Source organism: Oncorhynchus tshawytscha, linkage group LG04, assembly GCF_018296145.1.
Source record: "Oncorhynchus tshawytscha isolate Ot180627B linkage group LG04, Otsh_v2.0, whole genome shotgun sequence".
Lineage (NCBI taxonomy): Eukaryota > Metazoa > Chordata > Actinopteri > Salmoniformes > Salmonidae > Oncorhynchus > Oncorhynchus tshawytscha.
Genome location: NC_056432.1, coordinates 11,173,691 through 11,188,196, shown reverse-complemented (window position 1 = coordinate 11,188,196; position 14,506 = coordinate 11,173,691). Strand labels below are relative to the sequence as shown.

Sequence of the window (14,506 nt, the reverse complement as noted above, 5' to 3'; positions counted from 1 at the left end):
GTTGCGGTGGGGGGTGCAGGGCTGTTGACAAGGGTATGGGTGGCCAGGTGGAAAGCATGGCCAGCCGTAGAAAAATGCTTATTGAAATTCTCAATTATTGTGGATTTATCATTGGTGACAGTGTTTCCTAGCCTCAGTGCAGTGGGCAGCTGGGAGGAGGTGCTCTTATTCTCCATGGACTTTACAGTGTCGCAGAAATTTAAGGAGTTTGTGCTGCAGGATGCAAATTTCTGTTTTAAAAAGCTAGCCTTTGCTTTCCTAACTGCCTGTGTATGTCGGTTCCTAACTTCCCTGAAAAGTTGCATATTGCGGGGGCTATTCGATGCAAATGCCGTACGCCACAGGATGTTTTTGTGCTGGTCAAGTGCAGTCAGGTCTGGAGTGAACCATGGGCTATATCTGTTCCTTGTTCTAATTTTGTTGAATGGGGCATGCTTATTTAAGATTGTGAGGAAAGCACTTTTAAAGAATAACAGGCATCTTCTTCTGAAGGAATGAGGTCAATATCCTTCCAGGATACTCGGGCCAGGTCGATTAGAAAGGCCTGCTCGCTGAAATGTTTTAGGGAGCGTTTGACAGTGATGAGGGATGGTCATATGACCGCAGCTTCATTACGGATACAAGCAATGAGGCAGTGATCGCTGAGATCCTGGTTGAAGACAGCAGAGGTATATTTGGAGGGCAGGTTGTTTAGGATGATATCTATTAGGGGGCCTGTGTTTATGGATTTGGGGTTGTACCTGGTAGGTTCATTGATCATTTGTGTGAGATTGATGGCATCAAGCTTAGATTGTAGGATGGCCGGGTTGATAAGCTTGTCCCAGTTTAGGTCACCTAACAGCACGAGCTCTGAAGATAGATGGCTGGCAATCAATTTACATATGTTGTCCAGGGCACAGCTGGGGGCAGAAGGTGGTATATAGCAAGCGGCAATGGTGAGAGACTTGTACTATAGTAAACGATAGTAAATACTACAGTTTTTCATTTTCTTATATCCTGCCCATTCCCCTCCCCTTTATACCAATTTGTGCCACCCACAAGTGAGAAAGCTACATGCCTAGTAGACCATATATTGTGTTCCCCCTCCTGGCCGGCCAGCTTACCCAAGAGAGGGACAAGTGGCCCAGTTTGCAGACCATATCTGTTATTAAGCCTCCTCCAAAAACTTTACCCACTGCTGGAAAAAAGCTACAGAGGAGCATAACAGTGATCGAGCACTCGGCCAATCTGTGGCGGGTCAAGCTCAACACCGCTGAAGACCCAGTGCGTCCTCCTCTCCAGAAACCCCAAAAGAACTAAGCAAGTGCACCTTAAACTGTATGGACAGGCACTGCAGACGACCCCAAGTTCCTTGGGGACACATTTCAAGAAAACATGTTCTGGTGTCCCCACATAGAGTACCTGGAGAAAGTGGGAAGCATACGACTGAACAACCTAAAGCTACTTTGCAGAATAGAAGGAGGAGCCACGCCTGGAACAGCCATCAGGGTGTACCAGAGCAACATCCAAGTATGCTTCACCAGCCTGCTGTAACGTGGGGAGTTCTGATGTCAGAAAACTTCGGACCATTCAAAACCTTTGCATCAAGATGGCATACAGACTCCCCACGTACACAAACACACACTACATACATGACCTTTCAGGACTGAGAACAGTAGAAGAGAGGATGGCTGTCCTGCGGCGCAGGTTTACCCTCAAGTCGGTGGACAATCCATCTCTGAAACCCATGATTCGGGAGGAACAAGCTAACCATCCTCTCTGTGCTTCTTAGCATATCTATCACTTTTAAACCACTTTTAACCCCATTTTAGAGAGGATATTTGGTGCATTATATTGTGATTTTATCCACTCTTACTCCTGCTGATAGGCACTGCAATAGAAGCGGATATTTTAACAACATAAACACCGATTTTACTGCACTTTAAAACCATTCAAGTTTGTTTTTATCAAATCAAGTAAAAAAAAAACATTTTAAAAAAGGATGGAGAACTCCACCACCCCCTCCCCTCCCCCTGTGCCTTGCCAATCCTGACCTCCACCAAACTGATACATGGACAAGAGGAATAGAAGAGGGCATGAAGCTCTAAGATGTCTGTACCAGTCTCAAAGTTCGTTGTCTCGTCTCTACAGGTTATAGAAAAGAGCAGAAGCTCTAAACAATCCTTTCAGGCCCCAGTCCTACCTATCTACAGGTTATAGAAAGACATCTATAGAATCTATCTACAGGTTATAGAAAGACATCTATAGAATCTATCTATAGGTTATGGAACATGTACTCTTTTAGCATTTCTCTAGTAGGTTTTCTCAAGGGGAAAGCCTCCACTTCTATGTCAAAGATACTTTAGTCAGCAAAAACACTACAGTGAATACTACAGTAAAGTCAGCAAAAACACTACAGTGAAAACTACAGTTTTTATACCATACTATAGTATTATTTCATGTGGGTATGTACCGTATGCTATACATTAGTATCTAATGCAATTTAGTGCAATAGTTACACACAGGAGATTGCTTTGTTTATGAAGTTTATATATTGATGGGAGACTGTTACAGAGGAGTGTAAATGCTTTTTTTAGGCTGGATCATGTTGTGTCGTATTGTTGTATGTTTTAATTATGTCATGTACTGATTGTTGCTGCCTTCTTGACCTGGTCTCCCTTGAAAAAGAGACTCTGGGTCTCAATGTGCTTTTCCTGGTTAAATTAAGGTTAAATAAATAAAACATTTGTTGGCCATGGTTTTATTATTTATCATTTAGAATAATCCAAAATGAGTCTGGTGGAAACACAGTTGAGATAATACCACAGGGGAATTGCTTTATGTTTGAAGGCAGTGTTTTTCAGTCTTCGGCTTTGGAATCCACAGGTGGTGCAGAACTTATCAAGGACTTAAAAATGTGTTGACTAGTTGAATACCGGTCTTGAACAAAACCCTTTCAAAGAGAATCATACTATAAATGTATTTAATAGAGAATCATACTATAAATGTATTTCATAGAGAATCATACTATAATCGTATTTCATAGAGAATCATACTGTAATCGTATTTAATAGAGAATCATACTGTAATCGTATTTCATAGAGAATCATTCTGTAATCGTATTTCATAGAGAATCATACTGTAATCGTATTTCATAGAGAATCATACTGTAATCGTATTTCATAGAGAATCATACTGTAATCGTATTTCATAGAGAATCATACTGTAATCGTATTTCATAGAGAATCATACTGTAATCGTATTTCATAGAGAATCATACTGTAATCGTATTTCATAGAGAATCATACTGTAATCGTATTTCATAGAGAATCATACTGTAATCGTATTTAATAGAGAATCATACTGTAATCGTATTTCATAGAGAATCATACTGTAATCGTATTTCATAGAGAATCATACTGTAATCGTATTTCATAGAGAATCATACTGTAATCGTATTTCATAGAGAATCATACTGTAATCGTATTTCATAGAGAATCATACTGTAATCGTATTTCATAGAGAATCATACTGTAATCGTATTTCATAGAGAATCATACTGTAATCGTATTTCATAGAGAATCATACTGTAATTGTATTTCATAGAGAATCATACTATAAACGTATTTAATAGAGAATCATACTGTAAACGTATTTAATAGAGAATTATACTGTAAACTTATTTCAAAGAGAATCATATTGTAAACTTATTTAATAGAGAATTATACTGTAAACTTATTTCATAGAGAATCAGACTATAAACGTATTTAATAGAGAATCATACTGCAAACATATTTCATAGAGAATCATACTGTCATGTTCGTCATAATGATGAGACCAAGGTGCAGCGTGAGTAGAGTTCCACATCATTTTAATAAACCGAAACTCACTGAACAAAAACAACAAACAACCAAACGAAACGTGAAGCTACTGTTGTGCACTCAGGCAACTAAATCTAGACAAGATCCCACAACACAAATGAGGAAAATGGCTACCTAAATATGATCCCCAATCAGAGACAACGATAAACAGCTGTCTCTGATTGGGAACCATATCAGGCCAACATAGACATACAAAAACTCCTAGACATACAAAAACCATAGACATACAAAAACTAGAGTATACACCCTAGTCACACCCTGACCTAACCAAAATATATAGAAAAACAGAGATATCTAAGGTTAGGGCGTGACACACAATGTAAACTTATTTCATAGAGAATCATACTGTAAACATATTTCTCACTGACATGACAGACGGCTTGAGAAAGACGGATTGCAAACACTCAGGCAAAATGTTTCAAGGTACTCCATATATGCTGTCAGTTTTGGAGAGAATCTGGAAGGACCCTTCTCCACCAGTGGTGAAGCTGACAGTTTCTCAAGAACACAGAACTCGGAATTCACAGAATTCTCTGTTATCTCTCCCCTGCCTTACATACCAAATGTGTCTCGCTCCACTCACATTACTAAGAGCTTAGCTACTGTATAGTGAAGGAGCACGTCTAGCTGTAAAGGGAGGGTACTATGGCCGGCATGAATACATGATTTGTATGTTCTCCACAGATATGTCTGTCAATAGTGTGATTCTTTGAGAAACACTTGATTAGTTGTATTCATTTGAATATTCTCCTTTGGAAGTAGATAAGACGAAGAGAGAACAGCTCTCAAACGATTAATTATGTGTGCCTGTACTGTCTTAACAGGCACGTGGCAGGGGTGTTTCATGACAGAACTAGCACTGTATGAAAGCTATGATTCGACTAGCATTTTTGTAGTATCTTCAGACATCTTAGCACCGTGTTCTTAGATACCCCGTCAGATGTGATGTTCCAAATAGAGCACAGTGTCCCCAGTACACCAGAGGGGTTCAGAAGAGCATGGGCATGACGAGGATTTGACAATATCGCTAAGCACAAAACACTCATTATAGCTTGTCCGATCACAGTTTTGGAGTTAAATACACTCACAAGTCCTCCTTTGCTGCTTTTGGTGAAGCTAGACTAAGGTAGATAAAGTCAATGCATGATCAATACGGTATCTACAGTGCAAGCACGCAAACTGTTGAAATATGCATGGGATGTCATCGTTTTGATTGATCATGTCTGGGAAGGTCTGCTGGGGTTTGTTTGACGCTCCCTGCAGGGAAACCAACTGACTTCACTTCATGTAAGGTGATTTCCCCAGGAAAGGTAATCTCTTTAAGCAGATGGTCCATTAGAGGATTCTCAATGCAGCTTTTCTTGTGTAATTGTGTTTGAGCAAACACCAGTCTTTTTGTGAGGCCCGGTGCGGGCCTGTGACAGCTGAGCAACCAGTACGGTAGTAGCACCCATTGTCTTCAAATGTCACCACTTGAGAGTGGAGTACTTATGCAGGCTCATACAATAGATTCACCCCATTAACATCTTTAAAATGGAATACTCGCCGCAGGATTTTAATCATTCAAGGATTACATTTCCATCTTCAAAAGAAAAACATGTATACATTTGCACAAATGTTCATCCGAATGTCATATGTATACACAAGAGATGTTCCCATAATCTTTTGTTGATTCACGTCACATTCAGACACATACAGCTCATTCCTGCGCAATTATTTGAATGAATCCTGTAATGCGTTCAGCACTGTAGTTGCTGTGATAGACCTGAAGCTTGTAAATGCTGCAGCACAGTGCCCTGAAACAGCACTGTAGTTGCTGTGATAGACCTGAAGCTTGTAAATGCTGCAGCACAGTGCCCTGAAACAGCACTGTAGTTGCTGTGATAGACCTGAAGCTTGTAAATGCTGCAGCACAGTGCCCTGAAACAGCACTGTAGTTGCTGTGATAGACCTGAAGCTTGTAAATGCTGCAGCACAGTACCCTGAAACAGCACTGTAGTTGCTGTGATAGACCTGAAGCTTGTAAATGCTGCAGCACAGTACCCTGAAACAGCACTGTAGTTGCTGTGATAGACCTGAAGCTTGTAAATGCTGCAGCACAGTATCCTGAAACAGCACTGTAGTTGCTGTGATAGACCTGAAGCTTGTAAATGCTGCAGCACAGTACCCTGAAACAGCACTGTAGTTGCTGTGATAGACCTGAAGCTTGTAAATGCTGCAGCACAGTACCCTGAAACAGCACTGTAGTTGCTGTGATAGACCTGAAGCTTGTAAATGCTGCAGCACAGTACCCTGAAACAGCACTGTAGTTGCTGTGATAGACCTGAAGCTTGTAAATGCTGCAGCACAGTACCCTGAAACAGTACTGTAGTTGCTGTGATAGACCTGAAGCTTGTAAATGCTGCAGCACAGTACCCTGAAACAGCACTGTAGTTGCTGTGATAGACCTGAAGCTTGTAAATGCTGCAGCACAGTACCCTGAAACAGTACTGTAGTTGCTGTGATAGACCTGAAGCTTGTAAATGCTGCAGCACAGTACCCTGAAACAGCACTGTAGTTGCTGTGATAGACCTGAAGCTTGTAAATGCTGCAGCACAGTATCCTGAAACAGCACTGTAGTTGCTGTGATAGACCTGAAGCTTGTAAATGCTGCAGCACAGTACCCTGAAACAGTACTGTAGTTGCTGTGATAGACCTGAAGCTTGTAAATGCTGCAGCACAGTACCCTGAAAAGGTACTGTAGTTCCAGTGAGCTGTTGAAAATATTCAGCAATGCTTTAAACTATAGAAAGGTAATAGGGAAAAAACTGATTAAAATATATGCATACTGTAAGTCTGCTAAATGACTAAAATGTTTAAAATATATATATACCACAAGGCTTATATTGAGTAGACAAGATGGATGTGTTTTGGCTTTGATATGTAAGGACTCTTTAAAGATGTATGAAACTACCTCTTGGGAGAGAGAGACATGGCAGCCATCCTTGGTACCCCTCCATCAGACAAAAACTAGGGTTCTATTCAGTTCGCTGATTAAATGTTTGAATCGAGCAGTTCGCTTTTCCTAATTCTCGTTAATTAGATAATTAGTGTGACTGTTTGGGGAGCCGAGAGAGCAGAAAATGAATTTCTGTTATGGTGTTTGTTCTCCTTATCAAAAATTAAAAAAAGAATAACGGAACAAGGAACCATTTGTTGGCCTTGTAGCATAGGGTTTAGGTAACTTGGCACAAAGTTCAGCAGGCCCTGGGTCATTTGCAGTGGAGCAGAGAGGGACCACTGTCCGACATTTGGAGAAAATGTTGGAGAATATAAATGCGTCTATCTTTCTCTCAGGAGCAAATGGGTAACATGTAGAAAGGGGAATGGGTGTTTGGGGATTCCTGGGTCCTTTGCAATAGAGCAGAGAGGGACCAAGTCCTGAGGAAAAGGGATTCATACTAGTGGACTGGACCCAGAGGGACCAAGTCCTGAGGAAAAGGGATTCATACTAGTGGACTGGACCCAGAGGGACCAAGTCCTGAGGAAAAGGGATTCATACTAGTGGACTGGACCCAGAGGGACCAAGTCCTGAGGAAAAGGGATTAGTACTGGTGGACTGGACCCAGAGGGACCAAGACATGAGGAAAAGGGATTAGTGCTGATGGACTGGACCCAGAGGGATCATGTGCATGTTGTGCTTCTGCACAATTAGTGAAATGACTTCTACTGTCTGACATTTGGGGAATAAGTTGGAGAATATAAATGCATGCATCTTTCTCTCAGTATCAAATAGATCCACATGTAAAGATAGGATTGGTTTTATTCAACTTTTTTGAGTCATTTGTCATTGAAGTGGAGAGGATATTTAGCCATAGGAAGCATTTTTTGTCATCCAAGTTCAATTGTCCTCCAAGAGTGGCTTGATAAAAGCACAGAAGTGTATGTACAGACCATTCATCTAGAAATGACTGGACCCCACATCAAAGTCTTCCATTTAACTGATAAATGTTGGTTGGGGAATATCAAGGTTAAATGCAAACAAGTGTGAGAGATTCCCAGCAGATTGGAATTTCAGATGCAATTTTCCAGCTCATATGTGTAGACAACTGCTCTTGAAATCCTCTGAAATGAGGGCATGAGTACAGTATCCGGTTATTTTTTTACATTTGTGGGCTCATCCACATTATATCATTATCCCATAAATTATTAAAGAGAAAATTAAGAGAACAACGTGGCCTTGTGTAATGCTTATTAATCTATATTTAGTGTCTCTGGAAAATGATCTGAGGGCTGATTTGTGCTCTGAATAGTAATGCGCGGCTTCTGTGGGAAGGTGCTTGGCATTGACGTTTGGATAAGTTTTTTGTTGTTGTCATTGACTTGAAGTGTGAGTGGGGGCTATAAAAAATATAATAAGTCTTTCAGAGAATGATTTGGATTGGCAATACGAGTGGATTCTGTATCTGTATCTCTAGAATAGCACTTACCAACCCAGTGGGCAAAAACTGGTTGAAATCAACGTTGTTTCAATGTAATCTGCCAACGTATTGTGACGTGGAATCTACAGTGCATGGAAAATACATTTTTTAAAGTCATAAATGTAAACTGTTGTTTTGAGGTGAAAGTTTAGCTATGATATTTGTAATTGACTATTAGTGTGCTATCTTGTGAGAATGATTGGTGAGAGATTTCCACTTAAAAACTAAATAGATTCACTGTTGCTATCGAAAACATTCCAAGGGTAGGTTTAACAGAGCAAATGAAATGTGACCGTACTTAATCAATCATCATTGATGCTAATGTAAATTCAACCTTAACATGAGTAACAGATCCATGGGTTACTCTATCTATACATGTCTTCACACGTAAGCATATACAGCAGGCATGTTCAAGACAGAATGCCTAGGTCATCGCAGGTCTGCGGAGATCTTCACAATGGCTGTAATAATCTGTGATGGATCTCAAACAGCATTGATCACTTGCACCATGTACTTTTAATGTAATCTCAACTGTAATCCAGGTCATTTGGTTCTGCTATTAGATGAAGCACAGTGACATCACATGAATATCTTGTATAAATAAAAAATAAAATCTTACATTGTATTCCCATTTAAACGTTGCTATGCTTTTAAATGGGTAAATGTGCAGTGATAGACATTTGGGTGACAATTTAACAGACAATGTAATTGTTTTTCCATTGCAATTTGGTTGTGCTTTTAGATGTTTGAAAGCACAGTGATAACACATTGGAAATTTAACAAACTTTTGGCTGTTTTTTTTGTGGGTTAATATACAACCAAATATTACGCAATTATCCACGTGAAATGACGCAGTGTGCCCAGTGGGACACCTCTCTCATTATAACTCTAGAAACAACCCTAAGTTGCAGTGCTCAGTAGGCTTTACCTTCAAAATGAGCTTATGTGTGAACCCACAAAGATGCCGTATACACTATATAGCCTTAGCAGGCAAAGTGTTTCATTGAGACTCATAGGCCTACTTACAGTAGTGCTGGGCCCCATTCTCCAGGCCACATAGTTTGCTGCAGTGATGAATAAAACAACAGCCTTGGTTTGTTATGTTCTGCTGACTTGCAGGGTTTTAAATTAACTAGCTTCTAGCAGACAACTGGGCTGCCACCGCTCCAGTCTCCCCTCCTCAGCTCAGTCCTAACCAGGGTGGGAGCTAGCTAGTGCCCATCTCTGGAAGGTCAGCCTGCTCTCGGACAGTGTTCTCTGGAAGGTCTCCAGTGCTGATGACAAACCCTAGGAATAACAAATGACTAGATGTCATTATTATTTTTAAATGTAACCTTTATTTAACTACGCAAGTCAGTTAAGAACATATTCTTATTTACAATGACGGCCTACCCCGGACGACGCTGGGCCAATTGTGCGCCGCCCTATGAGACTCCCAATCACGACCGGTTGTGATGGACTCGAACCAGGGTGTCTGTCTGTAGTGGCGCCTCTAGCACTGAGATGCAGTGGCTTAGACCGCAGCGCCACTCGGAAGCCCAATGGAAATATCATTTCTATGTATTTCTATATCAGGTCAGAAACGGACCTGAGTGCACCCAATGTTGTGTGCCTGTCTGGATAGCTGTGTTTGAGGCCTGTTTTCTTTCTTATTTCATCTCTTACTTTACCCATGTTTCCTTGATGGGCAGTAGACATAACCATAGGGAAGCTTGTGTAATCTGTTACAGCAGAGAGGAATTACGACTTCAGATATTACTACTTGAGGTATGGAGTATTGTCATAGTCAGAGTTTGATGTTAGCATGGTCAGAGTTTGATATTAGCATGGTCATATAGTTTGATGTTACCATGGTCATATAGTTTGATGTTACCATGGTCATATAGTTTGATGTTACCATGGTCATATAATTTGATGTTAGCATGGTCATATAGTTTGATGTTAGCATGGTCATAGTCAGAGTTTGATGTTAGCATGGTCATATAGTTTGATGTTAACATGGTCATAATTTGATGTTAGCATGGTCATGTAGTTTGATGTTAGCATGGTCATATAGTTTGATGTTAGTATGGTCATATAGTTTGATGTTATCATGGTCATAGTCAGAGTTTGATGTTAGCATGGTCATATAGTTTGATGTTAACATGGTCATAATTTGATGTTAGCATGGTCATATAGTTTGATGTTAGCATGGTCACATAGTTTGATGTTAGCATGGTCACATAGTTTGATGTTAGCATGGTCACATAGTTTGATGTTAGCATGGTCACATAGTTTGATGTTAGCATGGTCACATAGTTTGATGTTTAAATGGTCATATAGGTTGATGTTAGCATGGTCATATAGTTTGATGTTAGCATGATCACATAGTTTGATGTTAGCATGGTCACATAGTTTGACGTTAGCATGGTCACATAGTTTGACGTTAGCATGGTCACATAGTTTGATGTTAGCATGGTCACATAGTTTGATGTTTAAATGGTCATATAGTTTAATGTTACCATGGTCATATACAGTGGGGCAAAAAAAGTATTTAGTCAGCCACCAATTGTGCAAGTTCTCACACTTAAAAAGATGAGAGAGGCCTGTAATTGTCATCATAGGTACACTTCAACTATGACAGACAAAATGAGAAAAGAAAATCCAGAAAATCACATTGTAGGATCTTTAATGAATTTATGTGCAAATTATGGTGGAAAATAAGTATTTGGTCACCTACAAACAAGCAAGATTTCTGGCTCTCACAGACCTGTAACTTCTTCTTTAAGAGGCTCCTCTGTCCTCCACTCGTTACCTGTATTAATGGCACCTGTTTGAACTTGTTATCAGTATAAAAGACACCTGTCCACAACCTCAAACAGTCACACTCCAAACTCCACTATGGCCAAGACCGAAGAGCTGTCAAAGGACACCAGAAACAAAATTGTAGACCTGCACCAGGCTGGGAACACTGAATCTGCAATAGGTAAGCAGCTTGGTTTGAAGAAATCAACTGTGGGAGCAATTATTAGGAAATGGAAGACATACAAGACCACTCAATCTGGGGCTCCACGCAAGATCTCACCCCGTGGGGTCAAAATGATCACAAGAACGGTGAGCAAAAATCCCAGAACCACATGTGGGGACCTAGTGAATGACCTGCAGAGAGCTGGGACCAAAGTAACAAAGCCTACCATCAGTAACACACTACGCCGCCAGGGACTCAAATCCTGCAGTGCCAGACGTGTCCCCCTGCTTAAGCCAGTACATGTCCAGGCCCGTCTGAAGTTTGCTAGAGAGCATTTGGATGATCCAGAAGAAGATTGGGAGAATGTCATATGGTCAGATGAAACCAAAATATAACTTTTTGATAAAAACTCAACTCATCGTGTTTGGAGGACAAAGAATGCTGAGTTGCATCCAAAGAACACCATACCTACTGTGAAGCATGGGGGTGGAAACATCATGATTTGGGGCTGTTTTCTGCAAAGGGACCAGGACGACTGATCTGTGTAAAGGAAATAATGAATGGTGCCATGTATTGTGAGATTTTAAGTGAAAACCTCCTTCCATCAGCAAGGGCATTGAAGATGAAACGTGGCTGGGTCTTTCAGCATGACAATGATCCCAAACACACCGCCTGGGCAACGAAGGAGTGGCTTCGTAAGAAGCATTTCAAGGTCCTGGAGTGGCCTAGCCAGTCTCCAGATCTCAACCCCATAGAAAATCTTTGGAGGGAGTTGAAAGTCTGTGTTGCCCAGCAACAGCCCCAAAACATGACTGCTCTAGAGGAGATCTGCATGGAGGAATGGGCCAAAATACCAGCAACAGTGTGTGAAAACCTTGTGAAGACTTACAGAAAATGTTTGACCTCTGTCATTGCCAACAAAGGGTATATAACAAAGTATTGAGATAAACTTTGGTTATTGACCAAATACTTATTTTCCACCATAATTTGCAAATAAATTAATTAAAAATCCTACAATGTGATTTTCTGGTTTTTTTTCTCATTTTGTCTGTCATAGTTGAAGTGTACCTATGATGAAAATTACAGGCCTCTCTTGTCTTTTTAAGTGGGAGAACTTGCACAATTGGTGGCTGACTAAATACTTTTTTGCCCCACTGTAGTTTGATGTTACCATGGTCTCTCTCTTTCTCTCTCTCTCTCTCTCTCTCTCTCTCTCTGCTAATCTCATGCTGTGTGACAACCTCCAGTGAGAAGGCCATGTTGTGTGTCACACTCACAATTGGCTCAGCATTCCATTAGTGTCAAGTACCTTAACACTCCTCACTAATTCCCTCCCCACCTCTCACAGGTTGAGCGAGACAAATCTGGGAATATTGACATCGGCATCATCATCAATGCTCATTAACACCGATTTCTACACACACTGGGAAAGGTGCTAATGGATATGCAAATAGAGATATTAATTAGAGAGTTATGGGGTTTCAACTGACTTCAAGCTAAGTGATTCTAATAAATCTCTCGTTGGTGACAGTGTTGCTTGGGGTTAGTTCTGGCGAGCAGACATGAAGGGCTCAGGTTGTGTTGGGGGGTGAAATGGGGACACAAGAGTGATATGGTAAACTATACAGTAGAAGATACACTACATGACCAAAAGTGTGTGGGCACCTCATTCCAAAATCATGGGCTTTAATATGAAGTTGCCGCCCCCTTTGCCACTATAACAGCCTCCACTCTTCTGGGAAGGCTTTCCACTAGATGTTGGAACATTGCTGAAGGACCTTGCTTCCATTCAGCCACAAGACCATTAGTGAGGTCGGGCACTGATGTTGGGCAATTAGGACTAGCTCATAATCGGCGTTCCAATTCATCCTAAAGGTGTTCGATGGGGTTGAGGTCAGGGCTCTGTGCAGTCCAGTCAAGTTATTCCACACCGATCTCGACAAACAATTTCTGTATGGAGCTCACTTTGTGCACAGGCGCATTGTCTTGCTGAAACAGGAAACAGCCTTTCCCAAACTTATTCCACAAACATGGAAGCACAGAATCATCTATAATGTCATTGCATGTTGTAGCATTACTATTTCCCTTCGCTGAAACTAAGGGGCCCCAGACCATTATTCCTCCTCCACCAAACTTTACAGTTGGCACTATGCATTCGGGCCGGTAGCATTGTCCTGACATCCGCCAAACCCAGATTCATCTGTCGGACAGCAAGATGGTGAAGTGGGAGAGAACGCGTTTCCACTGCCAAAGAGTCCAATGGTGGCGAACTTTACACCAGTCCAGTCGACGCTTGGCATTGCGCATGGTGATCTTAGGCTTGTGTGCGGCTGCTCGGTCATGGAAACCCATTTCATGAAGCTCCCGACGAACAGTTCTTGTGCTGACATTGCAGAGGGCGGTTTGGAACTCAGTGAGTGTTGCAACCGAGGACAGTCCCGTTCTGTGAGCTTTTGTGGACTACCACTTCGCGGCTGAGCAGTTGTTGCTCCTAGAAGTTTCCACTTCACAATAACAGCACTTCCAGTTGATCGGGGAATCTTTAGCAGGGCAGAAATCTGACAAACTAACTTGTAGGAAAGGTGGCATCCTATGACGATGCCACGTTGAAAGTCACTGAGCTCTCCAGTAAGGCCATTCTACTGCCAATGTTTGTCTATGGAGATTGCATGGCTGTGTGCTCGATTTTATACACCTGTCAGCAATGGGTGGGGCTGAAATAGCCGAATCCACTAATTTGAAGGGGTGTCCGTATAGATAGTGTATATAGAGAAAATCCATGAGACAGATGCATTCATGTAGGCCTGTTGATATGAGGTCATTACAATGGATATATTATTTTCTTGTCTGCATTATTCTCTAGCCTTTACCTGAAGTTGTATAATACCTTTGAACACACTGTGCTGCTTTCAGCTGATTTAATGTCTACAAAACACCCCAACAGCATCTGAAATGGCAAGAAAGAGTTATGTGTGTGTCTGTGTGTGTGTGTGTGTGTGTGGCACGGGGTACACTCCACAAAGATGTAGTGACACAGCGATGAAGCCTGTTCCTACCAAGGAGGTGGATATATCCAGCAACACTGCTGAACACCCCCCCCAACCCTCTGCCCTCCCCACCCAACCCTCTGCCCCCCCCAACCAACCCTCTGCCCCCCCCAACCAACCCTCTCCCCCCCAACCCTCTCCCCCCAACTCCCGCCCTTCTCTCTGTCCCCCCCCGCCGCAAAGTCACTATCT

At 41.6% G+C, this 14,506-nt stretch overlaps 1 protein-coding gene and 1 non-coding gene across 3 annotated transcripts in view; both read left to right on the top strand.

The window, feature by feature from the left end:
* Positions 1-14,506, top strand: part of LOC112249431 (glutamate receptor ionotropic, delta-2) — a 724,520-nt gene that overhangs the window by 58,115 nt on the left and 651,899 nt on the right. The gene's annotated exons all lie outside the window — the stretch shown is intronic.
* On the top strand, positions 2,265-2,321 carry LOC112249767. The gene has a single exon (XR_002953427.1). It is a non-coding gene; the product is annotated as a U7 small nuclear RNA (small nuclear RNA).